Here is a 16753-nt window from a genome sequence, read left to right on the forward strand (position 1 = left end):
TTTTATAAATAACATCTACATTTTTATTAATTATCCAAGTTGTTATAAAGCTGCCTCTTACAGAATATGGTTTCTTATGTACAACTTAAAATGCAGTTTTTAAAAGCAGGAGAAAAAGATTCAATAAGATCATTGTTTTGGACAACTTCCAACAATAATAACAGTGGTCTGCACTGACTAATTACTGTTGTTGAATGAGCCAGCCAGAAAATACTTGCTGCAAAACGTGGGCAACAACATGTCTGAAAATACTCTTCTTTAGGTAAGCATTGGGATCTCTGCTGTCTTTTTACTTACTTTTACTGGCATGCTTGTGGCAAGTCTAAGAAGGGTATTTCAGGTGTTTTTTTGCCTGTTTTGGATGCCCTAAGGAAAATTTCTGCTCCACCTTTCTATAGAAACAGCAAAAACTGCTTCTTTTTTATGATTCACAATACAATGCTGTAAGCAGTTTACTCTTTTAATTTAAAGAGTAAACATTTTTATTGGTGAAAATTCATTTTAGGCACAAATTGGCCCCTTTTGTGTTTTAGGTTAGTGGCTCCTTTGTAATATATTACTTAAGGTGGCAATGTACACTTATATCCAGCATGAGCTAAATAAATAGAACTTGTACTAGAAATAAAAAAAAAAACATAACTTTTCTCTCCTCCATCCAGAAACTTGTTATTGTGCCATATCTTTAACTAGCACTTGTGACAAGCAGGTGCTGTGATCGGTGCTGTGATCAGCGCTCTGATTGGTGGGTGATTCAATGCATTTACCCTCCTGGCATCTTAGTTATTTAGAGCATTGTTTACAGCCTGTTGATTAAGTAGAAAAAGGTAGGTTCAAAGCCAGTGCAGTGAATTTATTTAACATTTCCTCCCATTTGTCTGTGGATGCAGAACTGTGATTCATCAAGACAGGCGGGTAAAAGGGCCTACCACATTTCCTTTAAGGGATTCTGTCATGATTTTTATGGTATACTTTTTATTTCTGAATTACACTGTTTACATAGCAAATAATTCACTCTACCTTTTAAAATGTTGTTCTTAAACCAACAATTTTTTTTAGTAATATTGGTGTATTCTGAGCTTTCAAAAGAAACCAGCGCTACACTGCTTTCAGATAAGCTATTATTTCTTCTATTCCCATGTAACCTGAGGAGTCCCAAGCTGGACTTGGATTTCTTACTATTGAGTGCTATTCTGATATCTACTGGGAGCTGCTATCTTGCTACCTTCCCATTGTTCTGCTGATCCGCTGCTGGGGGTCGAAAGGGAAGAGGGTGTGACTGAAGTTTATCAGAGCACAAGTCACATGGCTGTGGCACCCTGGAAAATTAAAAATATAGCTAGCTCCATGTGAAATTTTAAAATTAAATATAAAAAAAATACAGTGCAGGATTCTGCAGGAGAAGCTTTATTAACTGATGTGTTTTGAAAAAAAACATGTTTTTCCATGACAGTATTCGGTAACATAGTTACATAGGGTTGAAAAAAGACCAGAGTCCATCAAGTGAACCCAGCACACACAAACCTATTCTAACCCATCTATATACTCACATACATAAACCATATATACCAACATCAATATTAACTGCACAATAGTATCACAGTGCAGCTAGTATTCACATAAAAAGAATAGCTCTCAGTCAAAACAAGTAACAGCTAGCAAAGGTAGAATTTTCAAAATGGGAGAATGATGACATTGACTTCTTAATGTGGCTTCTTTCACTCCCTCAACCAGAATTATCAGTTAATGGCCTAATTGTGCATGTAGAAGACCCAGTTACTTTTGGTTTACCATTGTCTGTTGCCATTTTCCACCAACCAATTATATGTTCTGTCTCTGTTTTGTCACCCAGTTAAACCCATGCTGCATCTGCCCAGACCCTTTACTAGCTCCTGATTTTTCCAGCTTGATGCCTTCCAGCAGGGATTTTACTGGTATTTCTAGGCTAATGCAGTGCTTATTATCCATGTTCTGCAGAATCTTATTGGCATGTTTTGGATTAATGCAGTGCTCTTTCATTTTCTGCAGTGTTCATTGTTGTTTTTCTGCTGTGACCTTACTGTCATGTCTGGGGTTAATTCCAAGTAATAATATGCATTTTTCTGCTGTGACCTTATAGGAATGTGTGGGATAAATGTAATGCTTCTTATCAATTTCTACAATAATCTTATGGCCTTATATTTTTGGATTTAATACAAAGACAAGAGGTCCTCTGCACTCACCCATTATCTGTATATAGGATTTTAAGACATTTTGTGCATTGAGTTACTAAAAAATGCTCCCTTCCCCTTTAAACAAAACAAGGACTATTTGTCCATATATTACAGTATATACAAGCTAGCGAACTACATCAGTCATCCCTGGTCTGGCCAGTCTTATTACTCACTTTCATCTGATACATTTAAAAATGCTGTTGCTTCATTATACATTTTTACAGGGACTAAGTTTTATTTGCAATTTGCTTGCTTTTCAAGAGTAAACCTGCAGGTCCCGCAGATATCGGCTCAGCCCGCACATCACTACTTGCAGCACATATGTTTTGTACCAGTTTGCATTGTAGCTGGTAGGAAAGAAACAAGGGAGGTTTTCTTGCCCGCAGTAGCCAAGGCTATCTATCAGAACATCCCATGTGTCATTCGATCTAATAGTTTCTGCTTCATGCGGGAGCAGTTCAGTTTAGCATGGAAAATAATTGCTTGAATTCTTTCTTCCATGTGTGCAATATTTATTGGATCAAAGATTCATAGAGGTATAGGTGCTGAGTTCTTATTCTAAGTAGCACTGAGCACTACCACCCCATAGAGCAGAATAATATTCAGTTCAGTTCACCATTTTATAAATCAGTCCAGTGGGTGAGCTTTAGCCTATAGGATAAACCCACGTAAATAGGATTTTCTTGGCGCTCTTTGGGGTTGGTTCCCAGAATTCCTTGTGTTTATTTGCATACATATGAGGCGGTCTCCTCAACCATTATGATTTATTTGTGGATCCACACTCCTGGCTCTGCCTAATCTGAAACTTTATTACACAGTTGAGCCCCAATAAGGGCAGACTATCTGATCAAGTATTATACTGGCTTCTGATTTTAAAACCCAGTGGGTGAGCTTTATCCTATAGGACAAACCCATGTAAATGGGATTTTCTTGGAGCTCTGGGATTAGTTTCCAGAATTCCTTGTGTTTATAAATCAGTTCATTAATTCTATTTTATAAGATGTTAGAATAGTCAGTTCTGACAAATCCCTGGCCTAGTAATGGCACTCTTGCTAGTAAAGATGCAAGTTGCTCCATTATAGTAAGTTCTTAGCATTCTTGAGGGAGTGGGGAGCAGGAGAGGGGAGAGAGGAGAGAGCTGCATATCTCTGGCAGAGGAAAACAAATTGACAAGAAATCCTGTATCTTTTGAAAGAGAACTCAGTGCAGTGTTTCTGTGAATGCTTATAGCTGTATATACATAGACCTTTCTGATAAAGCTTACTTAGTTTTTACCTTTCCTTCTCCCTTAATCTAGTCATACAAGGACTAGTTTGTAAGAAATACCAGTCCTGGTGTGTGAACTTCTGACCCGTGGGAGATTTTATCAGGTAAAATAAATTAAAGTAATTGAAATGGTATAAAAGGATTTCAAAAGTATTACTTTTTTATGCCATCTCCATTCTAATGTATATCAACAGTGCAGAGCCTTACAGTTTCAATCTGAGGTGTGAACAACGCAGGGGATAGTTAATCTAACTACTGATACCCTTTAAAGCTCACACAGTGGTAAAGTAGACAGCAACCAGATGTTAATGCAGGGGCCACACAAAGTAGACTTGCAGACCACCAGTTGGACAACACTATTCCATAGTAATGTGTAAGTTAGGCTATGTGAATTAGACTCAATGCTGGTAACAAATGGGTTGATATGCTTAGATAACCAAAAAGGAGATCACTGACCATTTGGCAATACTGGCTTCCAAAAGCATATATAGAATCTTTCAACAGTTGCCCAAACAGATGGAACACATGGAAGAGCCATGCAGTCTGTTTTGCAGATGGTTGCTTTCATGTACAGTTAACTAACACGTGGTTTTGAATCTTACTCTGATTACATTCCCGCTGGACATTGGACTTTTTTTTTTTTGCACACAAAAAAACAGATGTCTGTCCAGTTTATATAGCGTATATATATTTAAAGAATTGTATTCAGTTCCTCAAGCTTATGTTTTACCATTTGCCTACATAGTGTGAAATGCTTAGATATTCAGAGGTGCTGTTAAGAAACTTGCCTCAGGTGGCAGCGTCCCAGGTTACCAGGGGTGGCAAAGAGCTCCTGGTAATTAGTTGAAATTCTGAATTATAAACAATAATAATACATTTGGTCTCTTCTAGTGCAGAGGGCACAATTTTGCCCCTCTCCGGCTCTGTGATGTTCAGCGTGGAGGGGTGAGGTAGGATGGCATCGCTCTAGCCACCTCAGGGTGTCAGCAGGGGTTCAAATGCTCCTGGACACATTTTATCTTTTTGTTAACAGGCTGCTTCTATTGCAATTATTAACACATAATTATAAAGTGCCAATGTATTTCACAATGCTGTACAATTAATGGGCGACAGATATGCATCCCTGCACTACTTTGTTTCTGTGAAATAGCATCCCCTTTGGGGGATTCAAGAAAAATCCCAGAACGTTTTTATTGTAATACCGAAACTTTCTTTTGCTCCTCCCCACTTCTGCATATAAATAAAACTGAGAGGTTAAAAAGCGAAATGGACAAGTGGACAAGATGAGCAAGTGTTATACTTATGAAAAAGGTGGAGGCATCAGAGAAGGTTATCGTGAACAGGAGAGAAGAAAATAGTGGAAACAGTAAGAGAAAATTGGGTAGAGAATGGCAGCAGATGATGAGAAGTTGATATATATTAAATAATATGTTCATGAAATGCTTTTGGGCAGATTTTCTAGTAGAAAAATATCTCTATTTTATTATCTGTTGAGTTTAGTAGAATTAGGTTGTAAGTAAAATTATATATTTAGATGAGAAAAGATGCAACTAATGGTTTAAGTATAAAAATCACATATGAGACATTACAGATCATCTTGATTCCATATGTTATACTATTTAGAAGACTAGTGTCCTTTTTACATGCTTATTTACTCCAACAGAACATTAGCTCCAAGCAAACCCACAATTTTCAGATTGGTTTTCTTTATCTAAAACTGCACTGGTAAGTCACTTTGCTTCAAAGAAGCCTTTAATACATTGTTTTTTAGGATGGTCAGCAAATCTATAGAGGTACATGACAAGGGGACTCCTCAATTGACCCTTCTCCTTGAGGCAACCCACTGAACCCCTTGTTACATATCTCAATGAAACACCAGGAGACAGAGGTGGAGAAAATGGCCACAGCATTTATTCACATTTTATCAAATAAATAGGACCTTGCCAGCCTAACCCAAGGCAATATTCTAAAGCCATAATTCCATAAGAGGTCGCTACTATGCTCTGCCGTTCCTCGCTGAAGACTTGAATGAGTATTAGACTGCCTCTACCTACAGAGAGGATGGCCCCAAACTCTGCTACCAGCAGGAGCTGCATTACCAACCATGAGAGAAGTTCAGCAGCCCTGCTGCCGGTCCTGAATCTGCAGTGTCTCGATGATAGGAAATCCAAGCAGGCTGTCACCTAGCACAAGCAGTAGTAGCGTCTGTATCTATCAATCCACCGTGCAGTCACAGGAGAGAACCTCCTTTCACCCTCTGCTAAAATGACCTGTGCAGTACTCTGGCAAGGTCCTACCACTGCTGTGACAAATAAAACTTAAAATATATTATCATATATCCACTATTTTGATCCAGAGGAAGGCAAAAAACCCAACCTGAAACTAGTGCCAATTATGCCTCAAGAGGGAAAAAATTCCTTCCTGACCCCCTGGGCGATCGGAAACATTCCCTGGATCAAGAAATCGTTGTTAACATGAATTAAAAACAAAGCTGACTCTTAAGTTTATACCATATAAAGATACAGAAAGCACAATATAAAAATGCATTCAGGTAAAATTCCACATTCAGTTATTAATAGATAATATGAAAACCAAAAGAAGAGAAACTCCTGACATTTCTCAAAATATGCAAAAAGAGGGAGGGTGGGTGGGATGTTTCTACCTGCTCAGAAGATAAGGAAGTGAGTGCTTTTCTGACATCACATCCCTCTCTTTCTCCGCCCCTCCCCAGGCCAGCCTTCTACTGCCTTAACTCTTTCCTTCTCACCTAATCACAGTTGCACCTGGTTCTGCCAATCTCTAAACATAAACCAGTGTAATCTGGCTGCTGGTTATTCGGATCCCTTGTCATGCAGCCCCTGCACTTATATCTCCAGGGCTTTCCTTTCCTGTAAGGTTTGCAAATAGTGTCAGCCACACTAAAAGCTATACTTGTCACCAGTTAAAAAAAGATAAACCCCATGTTACAATGCTCTACAGAATGGTATATCTGACAAGTAGTCTTGGATGCTATAATGAATACTTCCTTTTCTTGCATATTAAATTGAATCATTTCTTCCTGCAAAGATACAAAGCAGATGTCCATAATAAGAGAACAGCTGTAAATCCAAAAAAGGATACAAAGACACAAATGCATTTTTTTTTTTATTTTGTCTGGATGCTGATTATGTATGGGGCAGATAGCATGGTAAGTTTTTTATTTTTTAAAAATAAAAAACCAAATAAAACCAAAATCAAATAAAAAGCAAATCGTTTGTGGAATACTGTGGAAAAACAAATAGACAATTGAAGGACAGAATTAGTATGTACAGATCCACAATACGGGCAGCACTGGACCCTAATTACGATAAAAAGAAGGGGAAACAGGATATTTCGAAACAACCAATTGCACAACATTGGGCAAAAGCAAAACACTCTATTTCTGCATTTAAATGTATGCCGTTAGATTGTGTGAAGGTCCCAAGGAGAGGAGGCAATATAAATCGGTTGTTGTTACAAAAGGAGGCATTTTGGACTTACAAATTGGGATGTGTTGCGCCCAGGGGACTTAACACCACACTACAGTTGAACTGTTTTTGACAGAAAAGTGATGCTCATAAGGATGTATAATATGGTTCTACAATGCATACCCTATTATTTGTATTAATGTATTATTTATGATAATAATGATTGCATTACAGGAATCGCTGGAGTTCAGTAAACAATGGGTTAGCATTGGAAGTGATTCAGAATTTCAGATATAATAGAATGTATGACTAAGAATGGTTTTAAAGTTGTTTTAACTATGTTGCACTTTATATTAATATACATAGAGATAGAGATTGTTACAATGTTACACAAATCATCCACTGGAGTGGAACGTTTTTTTAACATAGTTGCATTTTAAATGTTGCACTTTATATTGTATGGGTAAACTAAATGAATCTGCTGCTTTTGAGAGCAGAGAGAATAATTGATGCACTTTTTAACTGGTCACTGTCGGGGGTTGTTGGTCACAAGGGGTTAATCTCCATATGATGTCACTGATACCCCCTGGGTTTATGGGAGGAAGCTATTTAAACTGAACTGTTGTATGTATTTGTACCTTGAAAAAGGATGCAATACACTTGAGATTGTTTTGAACTATAAGACCCTTGGTGCTGGCTGTGTTTTATTTTGTATTTTGTATTCCGTGCACATGGGTGGCTATTTATTAGCATTTTGGAGTGAGGTGCTGTCGTGAGAACCTTTTATATAGGGATTACAATCCTCTAACCCATCCCTACTCCTACAGAAAGTGGCTCTTTTGCTTTTCTGTAAGATTCATTTTTTATATTCTCTGAGAAATGTCTGGTCTATTCACAATATTTTGTAAAGGCAAGTTCAACATTTTGGAGTATTTTCACCAAAAATGACGACAATTCACCAATGGCAGTTTACTTAAGGGTGAGTATTACAGATTTTGGCAAATTAACTTTGCATTGGTGAATATCTTATCTTTTCACCAGGTGAAATTTCTACAGTGAATATTGCCTATTTTCCAAGAGCACAAAAGTTAATTTTGGCTAGGAGAAATTTCTCCAGGTTTAGGCTAGTGAACTGCTATTACAAAGATAAAGCAGTCACCTTTGCATCTCATGATCTATGTCACCTACTAAAATCCCATATACATAAGTTTTTTATGGCTTAACTTTTCTAGAAAATGTTAACAGTTACAAATTGTGTGTGAAAAATATATATACTGGGGAATTGTCACAGTGATTTCCCCCCAATGCAGTTGTATGGCAAAAGTGTATTTATTTTAGTAAATTTAGTAAATATGAGATGTGTTATGAAATCATACCTAACATACTGGGGTGAACTTTTGTGAAGTAATTTTATACTTTATTGTGTTGGGTTGAAAACCCCAACATACTGTTCTTCGACTTTGGCTTCTTCTTCCACTTCTTCTTATTCTTAGCGCCCTCATTTTCTAAACGCTACTCCTCCTACAGTTTTAGGGGTACAACACCCAAACTCGCCACACTTCTTCGCCTTATAGCGGAACACGTTGCTTGTTCTTTTCTAAGCGATCCAGCCCCCCGTCTTTTTGTGGCGCCGCTCCGAACAATTTTTCCTTTGACTTTGACATGGAAGATTTTCAAACTGCTGCCACACTTACAGCTTTTAAGCTACAGCCCCCAAACTTGAATAACATAATAATGGGGTCACCCTAAATGAAACAGCGACATTTGTTGGATGACCCCAAAGTGGGAGGGGCCAACAACAGCCAATCAAATTTTACCCATTGACTTTTATGGGGAAATTGAAACTGCTGCCAATCTTACAGCTTTGAGGCTACGCTCCCCAAACTTGAATCACATAGTCATGGGGTCAGCCTGAATGAAAATATGATGATTGTTCGATGCCCAAAAGTGCACAGCCAATCAGTGAACAGCCAATCAGATTTTACCTATTGACTTGGTGGAAATCCAACCTGCTGCCATTCTCACAGTATTAACACCGGGGTCCCCAAACTTTGCAGAGTTAAGCACCAAGTAAGAAAAAGTGAGCAGAGCCACCAACAGCCAATCAGAGTTTACCTATTGACTTTCAATGGGGAAATTCAACCTGCTGCCATTCTCACAGAATTAACACCAGGGTCCCCAAACTTTTCACAGTTGGTCACTAGAGGACTGCAGTTTTAGTTTTGAAAAAGTGGGTGGAGCCACCAACAGCCAATTAGATTTCACCTATTGAATTTTATTGGTTAGGTGCCAGGGTTCACAAACTTTGCACATTCAGTCACTGGGTGACTTCTTACTCAAGGTTAGAAAAAGTGGGCGGGCCGCCAAAAGCCAATCACATATCTTTCATTGTTTTCAGTGGGGAAATTTTAACTGTTGCCATTCTCACATGTTTAATCTCAGGGTCCCCACACTTTGCACAGTCAGTCACTGGGTGACAAAGTTCCAAGTTTAGGAAAGTGGGCGGGGCCAACAACAGCCAATCAGATTTCACCTATAGACTTCATATGTTTAAATTTAAACTGCTGCCATTCTTTAAATATTAATACTAAGGTCCCCAAACTTTGCAGAGCTAGTCACCAGGTAACTGCGGTTCAGAGTTGGAAAAATTGGGTGAAGCCACCAGCAGCCAATCAGATTTTAACTATTGATTTTTAATGGGGAAATTCAACCTGCTGCCATTCTCACAGTATTAACACCAGGGCCACTAGGGGACTGCATTTTTAGGTTTTAAAAAGTGGGTGGAGCCACCAACAGCCAATCAGACTTCACCTATTTATGTCGGGGTTCCCAAACTTTGCACATTCATTCACTGACTGACTACATATTCAGGGTTAGAACAAGTGGGCAGAGCCACCGACAGCCAACCCATTTCCACCTATTAAATTTCATTGGTTCATATTTAAATGATGCCATTATTTAAGTATTAATTCCAGAGTTGTTAAACTTTCCAGAGATACTCACTGGGTATTTGTCATTCAAAGTTAGAAAAAAGTGGGCGGAGACACCAACAGCCAATCATATTTCACCTATTTACTTTCAATGTAAAATGCTGTCAGTCTCACAATTTTTATGCCTAAGTGCCCAGACTTGGTCACTGGGGGACTGCAGTTTAAAAATAGGAAAAGTGGGCTGGGCCACTAACAGCCAGATTCCATCCATTGAATTTTATTAATTTACATTTAAAATGCTGCCATTCTCACACTATTTATGCCAGGGTGCCCACTTTTTGTCACTGGGTGACTTCGACTCAAGGTTAGAAAAAGTGGGCAATCACAATTTACCTGTTGAATTTTATTGGTTTAAATTTAAACTGCTGCCATTCTGTAACTATTAATCCTAGGGTCCCTAAACTTTGCAGAGTTAGTCACTGGATAACTGCAGTTCCAGGTTAGAAAAAGTGGGTGGGCCACCAATCAGATGTCACTCGTTGACTAGATGACTTTCAGTAAGGAAATTTAAATTTCTGCCATTCAGACACTATTAAAACCAGGGTCCCCAAACTTTGCACAGTGGTTTTACTATATAACTGTGGTCCAAGGTTAGAAAAAGTGGGTGGGGCCAAAAGCAGATCAGATTTCATTCAGTGACTTCACGTTTTTCAACACAACATGAAGTTTGTTCTCAAACTTCCCTTTCTAGTTTAATATGCCCCTTTGTTTCTCCCAGCCAAACTTCTTCCTTTTGGTCCCCAACAGGGTCAGTTAGGAAAAGCAGGGCACAAAAGAGATGAGGGTCTTTGCATTTATAATCTCCTCCGTGTATTTCTCCATAGCCATTTTTAGCTCTGCAGGATGAAATCTGTGAATATAGGCAAAGAATCAGACCCTAAAGTTAAAATGTAGTCCCGTGGAGAGGTTATGTTTAAAGTACTTAAATAAAAATTATGTGTCCAGTCTGCATTTTATTGTTTCACATTTCTCATTCATAAAAGAAGGTCACGAGACACCAATCGTTTTCACTTACATTACTTTCCTTGAACACAGTAGAGGTAATTTATTGTTTACTGGGCAGAAGTACAAACACATGCCCTTTAGTGCTCATGGGCATGCTATTGCACTTTTGCCCTGGTAAATAATAAATGATCCCTAATTAAGCCAGTGACACTAAAGGGCACATATACTAAAAATCAATTTTTTTTGTTTTTAGAAACTCACATAAGCTCCTGTGAGATTTTTTTATTTAAAAATATTCGATCAATGATGTATTTATTAATATTCACAATAATTTGAATTGAGAATTTATTTTTCGAAAAATTTAGCAAAAGTTTCCCCAAAAGCTTGAAAATATTGCAGGAACTTCCCCTTGAAACTGTGTGAAATAGAAAACAATGATGGAATTAACTTTCCCCTTGAAACTGTGGGAAATAGTAAACAGTGATAAGATTACCTTCCCGTTGAAACTTTGTGAAATAGAAAACAATAATATTTTTAAGTTCTCCTTGAAAATGTGTCAAAGACAGGCTGTCAGTGGTTCTTAGCAACTTAAACCTGGCATGCTTTTTGTCAGTCTAAAAATCACAAAAAGTTTTATAAACCTCGAACATTCGTGTGTTTTTAAAAGACTTCTCAAATTTTTTCGTGAGAAAATACCCCAAATCATCTTAAACATTTCGAGAAAAAAAAAAACAATTGTATAATACCAAAAAACACACACGTAAAAAAAAAAAAAAATTAAACATAAAAATTTCTAGCCCTAAGTGGCCCATTTACTGAGGTTTTTTGAGAAAAGTCAATATTTTTTTGTTTCTTTTTTTTTTCGAAATTTACTATATATTTTTTGACATTATACAATTGTTTTGTGTTTTTTCTCAAAAATTTCAAGAATGTTTTTAAAACACACAAATGTTTGAGATTTATAAAACTTTGTGCTAAGAATGCATGCCAGGTTTAAGCTGCCGAGAACCATTGATTCCTATGGAGGCTTAGAATAATAGAAAAATAGAATCGTCAGTAACAGCCTTGACACATTTTCAAGTGGAAGTTAAAAACATTATTTTTTTTATTTCACACACTTTCAAGGGGAAGTTAATGCTATCATTGTTTTCTGTTTCACACAGTTTCAAGTAAACTTAAACACATTATTGTTTTTCAAAAATTACAGCTGAAGCAATTCCTGTTTAGGAAAAAAAAGAGGATTTATGGAAATTAACGTCCATTTAAATGTCACAACTAAGTAATGGCAATTTATTCTTGAAAATTTTCCCCAAAATTCTTAAATTTTTTGAGAAAACTTTTCTCAAACATTTCAGATACAATTAAAAAAAATTCAAAACTTTTGTAAATCAACTTACAAATTATCATGACTATTAATAAATACATCATTGATAGAATTTTTTCAGTCAAAAAACTCAGGAGTTTATGTGAGTTTCTAAAAACTAAAAAATCCAATTGTTAGTAGATCTGCCTCTAAATGGCCTATATTATATATTATTAATTTATATAATACAGGTATGGGACCTATTATCCAGAATGCTCGGGACCTGGGGTTTCCCGGATAAGGGATCTTTCTGTAATTTGGATCTCCATATCTTAAGTCTGCTAAAAAATCATTTAAATATTGAATAAACCCAACAGGATTGTATTGCCTCCAATAAGGATTATTTATTTCTTAGTTGGGATCAAGTACAAGTTACTATTTTATAATTACAGAGAAAAAGGAAATTATTTTCAAAAATTGGAATTATTTGCTTAGAATGGAGTCTATGGGAAATGGCCTTCCTGTAATTTGCAACTTTCTGGATAACGGGTTTCCAGATAATGAATCCCATACCTGTGCTGATATGTTAATTTAGCTGTAATTATTTGAGTTAATCTAAATCTCCAGTTGAGATGGATTTTTAGATCATTTTGAATGTACTTTGTAAATTCTGCCTTTGCTACTGTCAGGAGTACCTGACTCAGATTCTCTGCTCTTGAAACCTTAAATACAATACAATGGGCACCATTGTACACCATCCAGTTAATGTGAGTTGCCTCATGTTTTTCAGTTAAGAACAGTTGCTGCTGACAATATAGTTTGTCATATTTTAAAAATGTTGGTTTAATGGAAGCAATCAACAGATAAAAAAGCTGTTATTATTTGTATGCTTGTATTACAAAAGGCATGAAACATCAGTGCCAAGAACAAACTGGCAACAGTATTTCTTGGAGACAGCAATATTTGGTTTGGAAAGTAACTCTGCTGGCTGACGGCCAGTGACTTGATTTGCTTTTCATACACTACAGTAATGTGTTTGGCAGTATTCTACTGAAAAATAAAAAAAACTTGGTGCTTAATATTAGACCAACTCTGCATCACTATTATATATATTTTTGCAATACCAGTTAAACATTGGTTAAACAGATATGGAGTATGAATAAATGTATTTTGTTCAATGTAGTTATTTAATAATAAAAAAACATTCATTATTTAGCAAAGTAACAATTATGACAATATGTTACATCCAGAAAGGAGGACTTTTGCACAAAATGTAAAATTTCTCTTTTTGTCACAATTAGTTTACAAGACTGCAGCATTCAGAGGTCTTACTTGCAGAGATAAGGTTATATATAATATAGTTTTGTGATATGGACCATACAGTAAGATACTGCTTGATTTAACCATACATACACGCACAAAGGGCAATCATTGGTCACTGTTATGTGATCATAGTATGATCCATCCAAGTTGCATCCAGAAGGTCTCATAAATGCACTCTTAAAGGAACAGTTTAGAGTAAAAATGAAAATGGGCAAAATAGATAGACTGTGCAAAACAAAAAAAAGTTTTCAATATAGTTAGTTAGGCAAAAATGTAATCTTTAAAGGCTGCAGTGACCAGCTGTCTAACATAATGGCCAGAACGTTACTTCCTCCTTTGCAGCTCTCTAAGCTGTTAGCAGTCAATAGCCAATCAGTGACTCGAGGGGGGGGGGGCATATGGGACGTAACTGTTCAGTTATGTTGCATTTGAATCTGCTCACAAACTAACTGTATAGTTATGTGCCATGTGCCCCCCCCCTAAAGTCACTGACTAACTAAAAGGTTAGAGTACACACAAGCCCAAACAGTCCCCCACCAGAACTGTTTGGGCTTGTGTGTACTTGAAATCCCAGGGCCTATTTTGAACCCCAGTCCAGACCTGCCTGGAAGTGTTACCTAAGTTATGTTAGTGTTTTATTAATATGTGCTCTGGTTTAGCTCTAGCACATGCTCCTATGGGATCATTTAATGATGAAATGTTTGGGATAACAATGTCAACTGAAATAGATATTTAGGTAAACAAAATATATAGTGAATTCTAATGCTCAATTAAAGCTGAATATTTAAGTAAATGGAAAGTGAAAGTAACGCTAATGGTCATTAAATAGATGGTAAAAAGGATTTTTTTTAGATATACCAAATGCTTGAGAAAGTAGAATGTTCATGACAATTTTAATGAATTTTAATGTTAGGTAAACAAAATAATAAGTGAATTGTAATGTCACATTAAACAGAGATTGTGGTAAAAAAAAAATCTAAATCTAAAAATTATCTAATGAACTGGATTGTTCAGTTAAACTAAATATTTGGTTATATGGAATGTTAAAAGAAAATTGAATACTGAACTGAAATATTTTTGAAAGAAATCTGTACTAGACTGGAATAGGCAAGTTTAAGTAAAAAACCTCGTTCAGCTTGATGGAATGTTGAGCTAGAATCATTATTGAAATTGTGTACAGGTTGTGTACAGGTATAGGATCTATTATACAGAAAGCTCCAAATTACAGGAAGGCCATCTCCTATAGACACCATTATAATCAAATTAAAATTTTCTTCTTTCCCTGTAATAACTGCACAGTACCAATTATAATTAAACCTTATTGGGGCAGAACAATTCTGTTGGGTTTATTTAATGTTTAAATGATTTTTTAGTAGACTTAAGGTATGGAGATCCAAATTACGGAAATAGCCCTTATCCAAAAACCCCAAGTCCCGAGCATTCTGCATAACGGGTCCCATACCTCTATACAGAATGTTCAGCTAAATGGAGTGCTTGGGAAGTGCTAGGTTATATTAAACGAATGTTTAGTTATATATGGAATTAGATGGGTTTATGTATTGATTAAAATATATAGATACAATGAAATGATTAGCAAAATTGAATGCAACTTTATATTCTGTTTAAATAAACATCCCAATTACTACTATGAGGAAGCTTCCTGCTGAATGGCTCAGATCACACATTCCTAAGGGGGAGGAGGAAGTTCTTAGCATTTTTGAGGGAGGGGGGAGCAGGAGAGGGGTGAGAGGAAAGAGCTGCACAGACTCTGGCACAGGAATTAGAGAGACAAGGAAGGAGACAAGAAATCATGTTTCTTTTGATAGAGGGCTCAGTGCAGCGTTTCTGTGAGTGCTTATGGCTGTATTTACATAGACCTTTCTGATAAACCTTACTTAGTTTTTACCTTTCCTTCTCCTTTAAATATCATAAAAAGGCTGCAAATTTTTCAAAAAGCTTATGTTTTGTTTGGGTGCAGTTGTGGAGTTCCCCTTTTAGGGTAAATAGAAACTTAACGTAAAGTTACATTTTACTTTTGGTTCTTTCAAGCACAATCAAAACCAACCAGCAGTCCACTAAGAAGCCTTCTTTATAGTGATCTGTTTCTTATCACAAAGCCTAACTAAGGCTCCAGCTAGGGAAAGTTTGACTGCACAGGTATTGGTATTTGGTATTTGACCAAATCCAAAAATGTCTTAATTTGGTGGGTAGAAATTGAGCAGCACAGTGACACAATGGTTAGCATATATCTGTACTGTTATAGGGCAGAGCCCTCTACACTCAGGCTACAGTTCTTAAGCTATCCTTAATAGGTTTAGCCAGGTTAACCACTCCCCTTGGAGTCAATATAGTGTCTTGCAAGGAGGAGTGTCTTCCTCTTTGGCTGCCACTGTCTCAGGCATCAGTCCATGAGCCTGGAGGCACCAGCCCCAGTAATCTACCATCTAAAGTCGGGGACAAGGCTCCGTGAATGAGAACAAGCCAGCACAGTCAGAACTATTTCATAGCACTCTCTAGGAGAAGTGAGCATAGTCAGTTTAGCTAGAAAGGGCAGCCATTAGCCCCATCAAAGGAATTGTTAAGGGTTTAGCCTACCCTGGCTCTGTTTGCCTTTCTGAAGGGACCAGTAAGACGCAGGATTTAGGAAGGTACTTTGCCCCTGAACCATAGTCGACTGGAGCATTCTCTACAGTAAGGGTATTCATCTCAGGTATCCAGTTAATACTCTGCACTTCTCCATATTGGGTTACGCTGTTCCTAAAGGGTCACAGCTGTTACTCCCTACTGTGATCATCTATACCTGCTGTGTCTGTGAGTATAATACCCTGTTGCACTATTCTACCATTGTCTTGGACAATAAAGTATTATTCAGTTATTCTGCAAGAGCTCCTGGCGTCCTATTCCTTTAATCTATTGCACAACACCAGTGTGAGTTGTAGTTCTACTACACCGTTAAGCCCCTGACACAGCTCCCACTTAGCGGAGGCCCATCCTGGGAAAGGGGGTTGCATGTAACACATGCTCTAAGTCCAACTAGCCTGGTAATAATACCCCTATTAAGCCAAACAAGTGTTACAGTACTATCATGGGATTCCTCCTGCTACTCTGACTTTTGCCTTCCTTGGACAGTGTCACCTTAGGCAAGATTTTCACTGGTTATTTGTAAATGAAGTTGTAATTACAAGCAGTATTTGTTTATCCCTTTCTGTTTCTTGGTTCCGACAATATAGCAGATGTCAGCCCTACTCTAAGGGGCCGATTCATTAAAAC

At 37.1% G+C, this 16753-nt stretch overlaps 1 protein-coding gene across 2 annotated transcripts in view; it reads left to right on the top strand.

The window, feature by feature from the left end:
- The window catches only part of fbxl13 (F-box and leucine-rich repeat protein 13), a 115261-nt gene that overhangs the window by 60111 nt on the left and 38397 nt on the right, over positions 1-16753 (top strand). The window lies entirely within an intron of this gene.

The sequence above is a fragment of the Xenopus tropicalis genome, chromosome 3 (assembly GCF_000004195.4).
Source record: "Xenopus tropicalis strain Nigerian chromosome 3, UCB_Xtro_10.0, whole genome shotgun sequence".
Taxonomy (NCBI): domain Eukaryota; kingdom Metazoa; phylum Chordata; class Amphibia; order Anura; family Pipidae; genus Xenopus; species Xenopus tropicalis.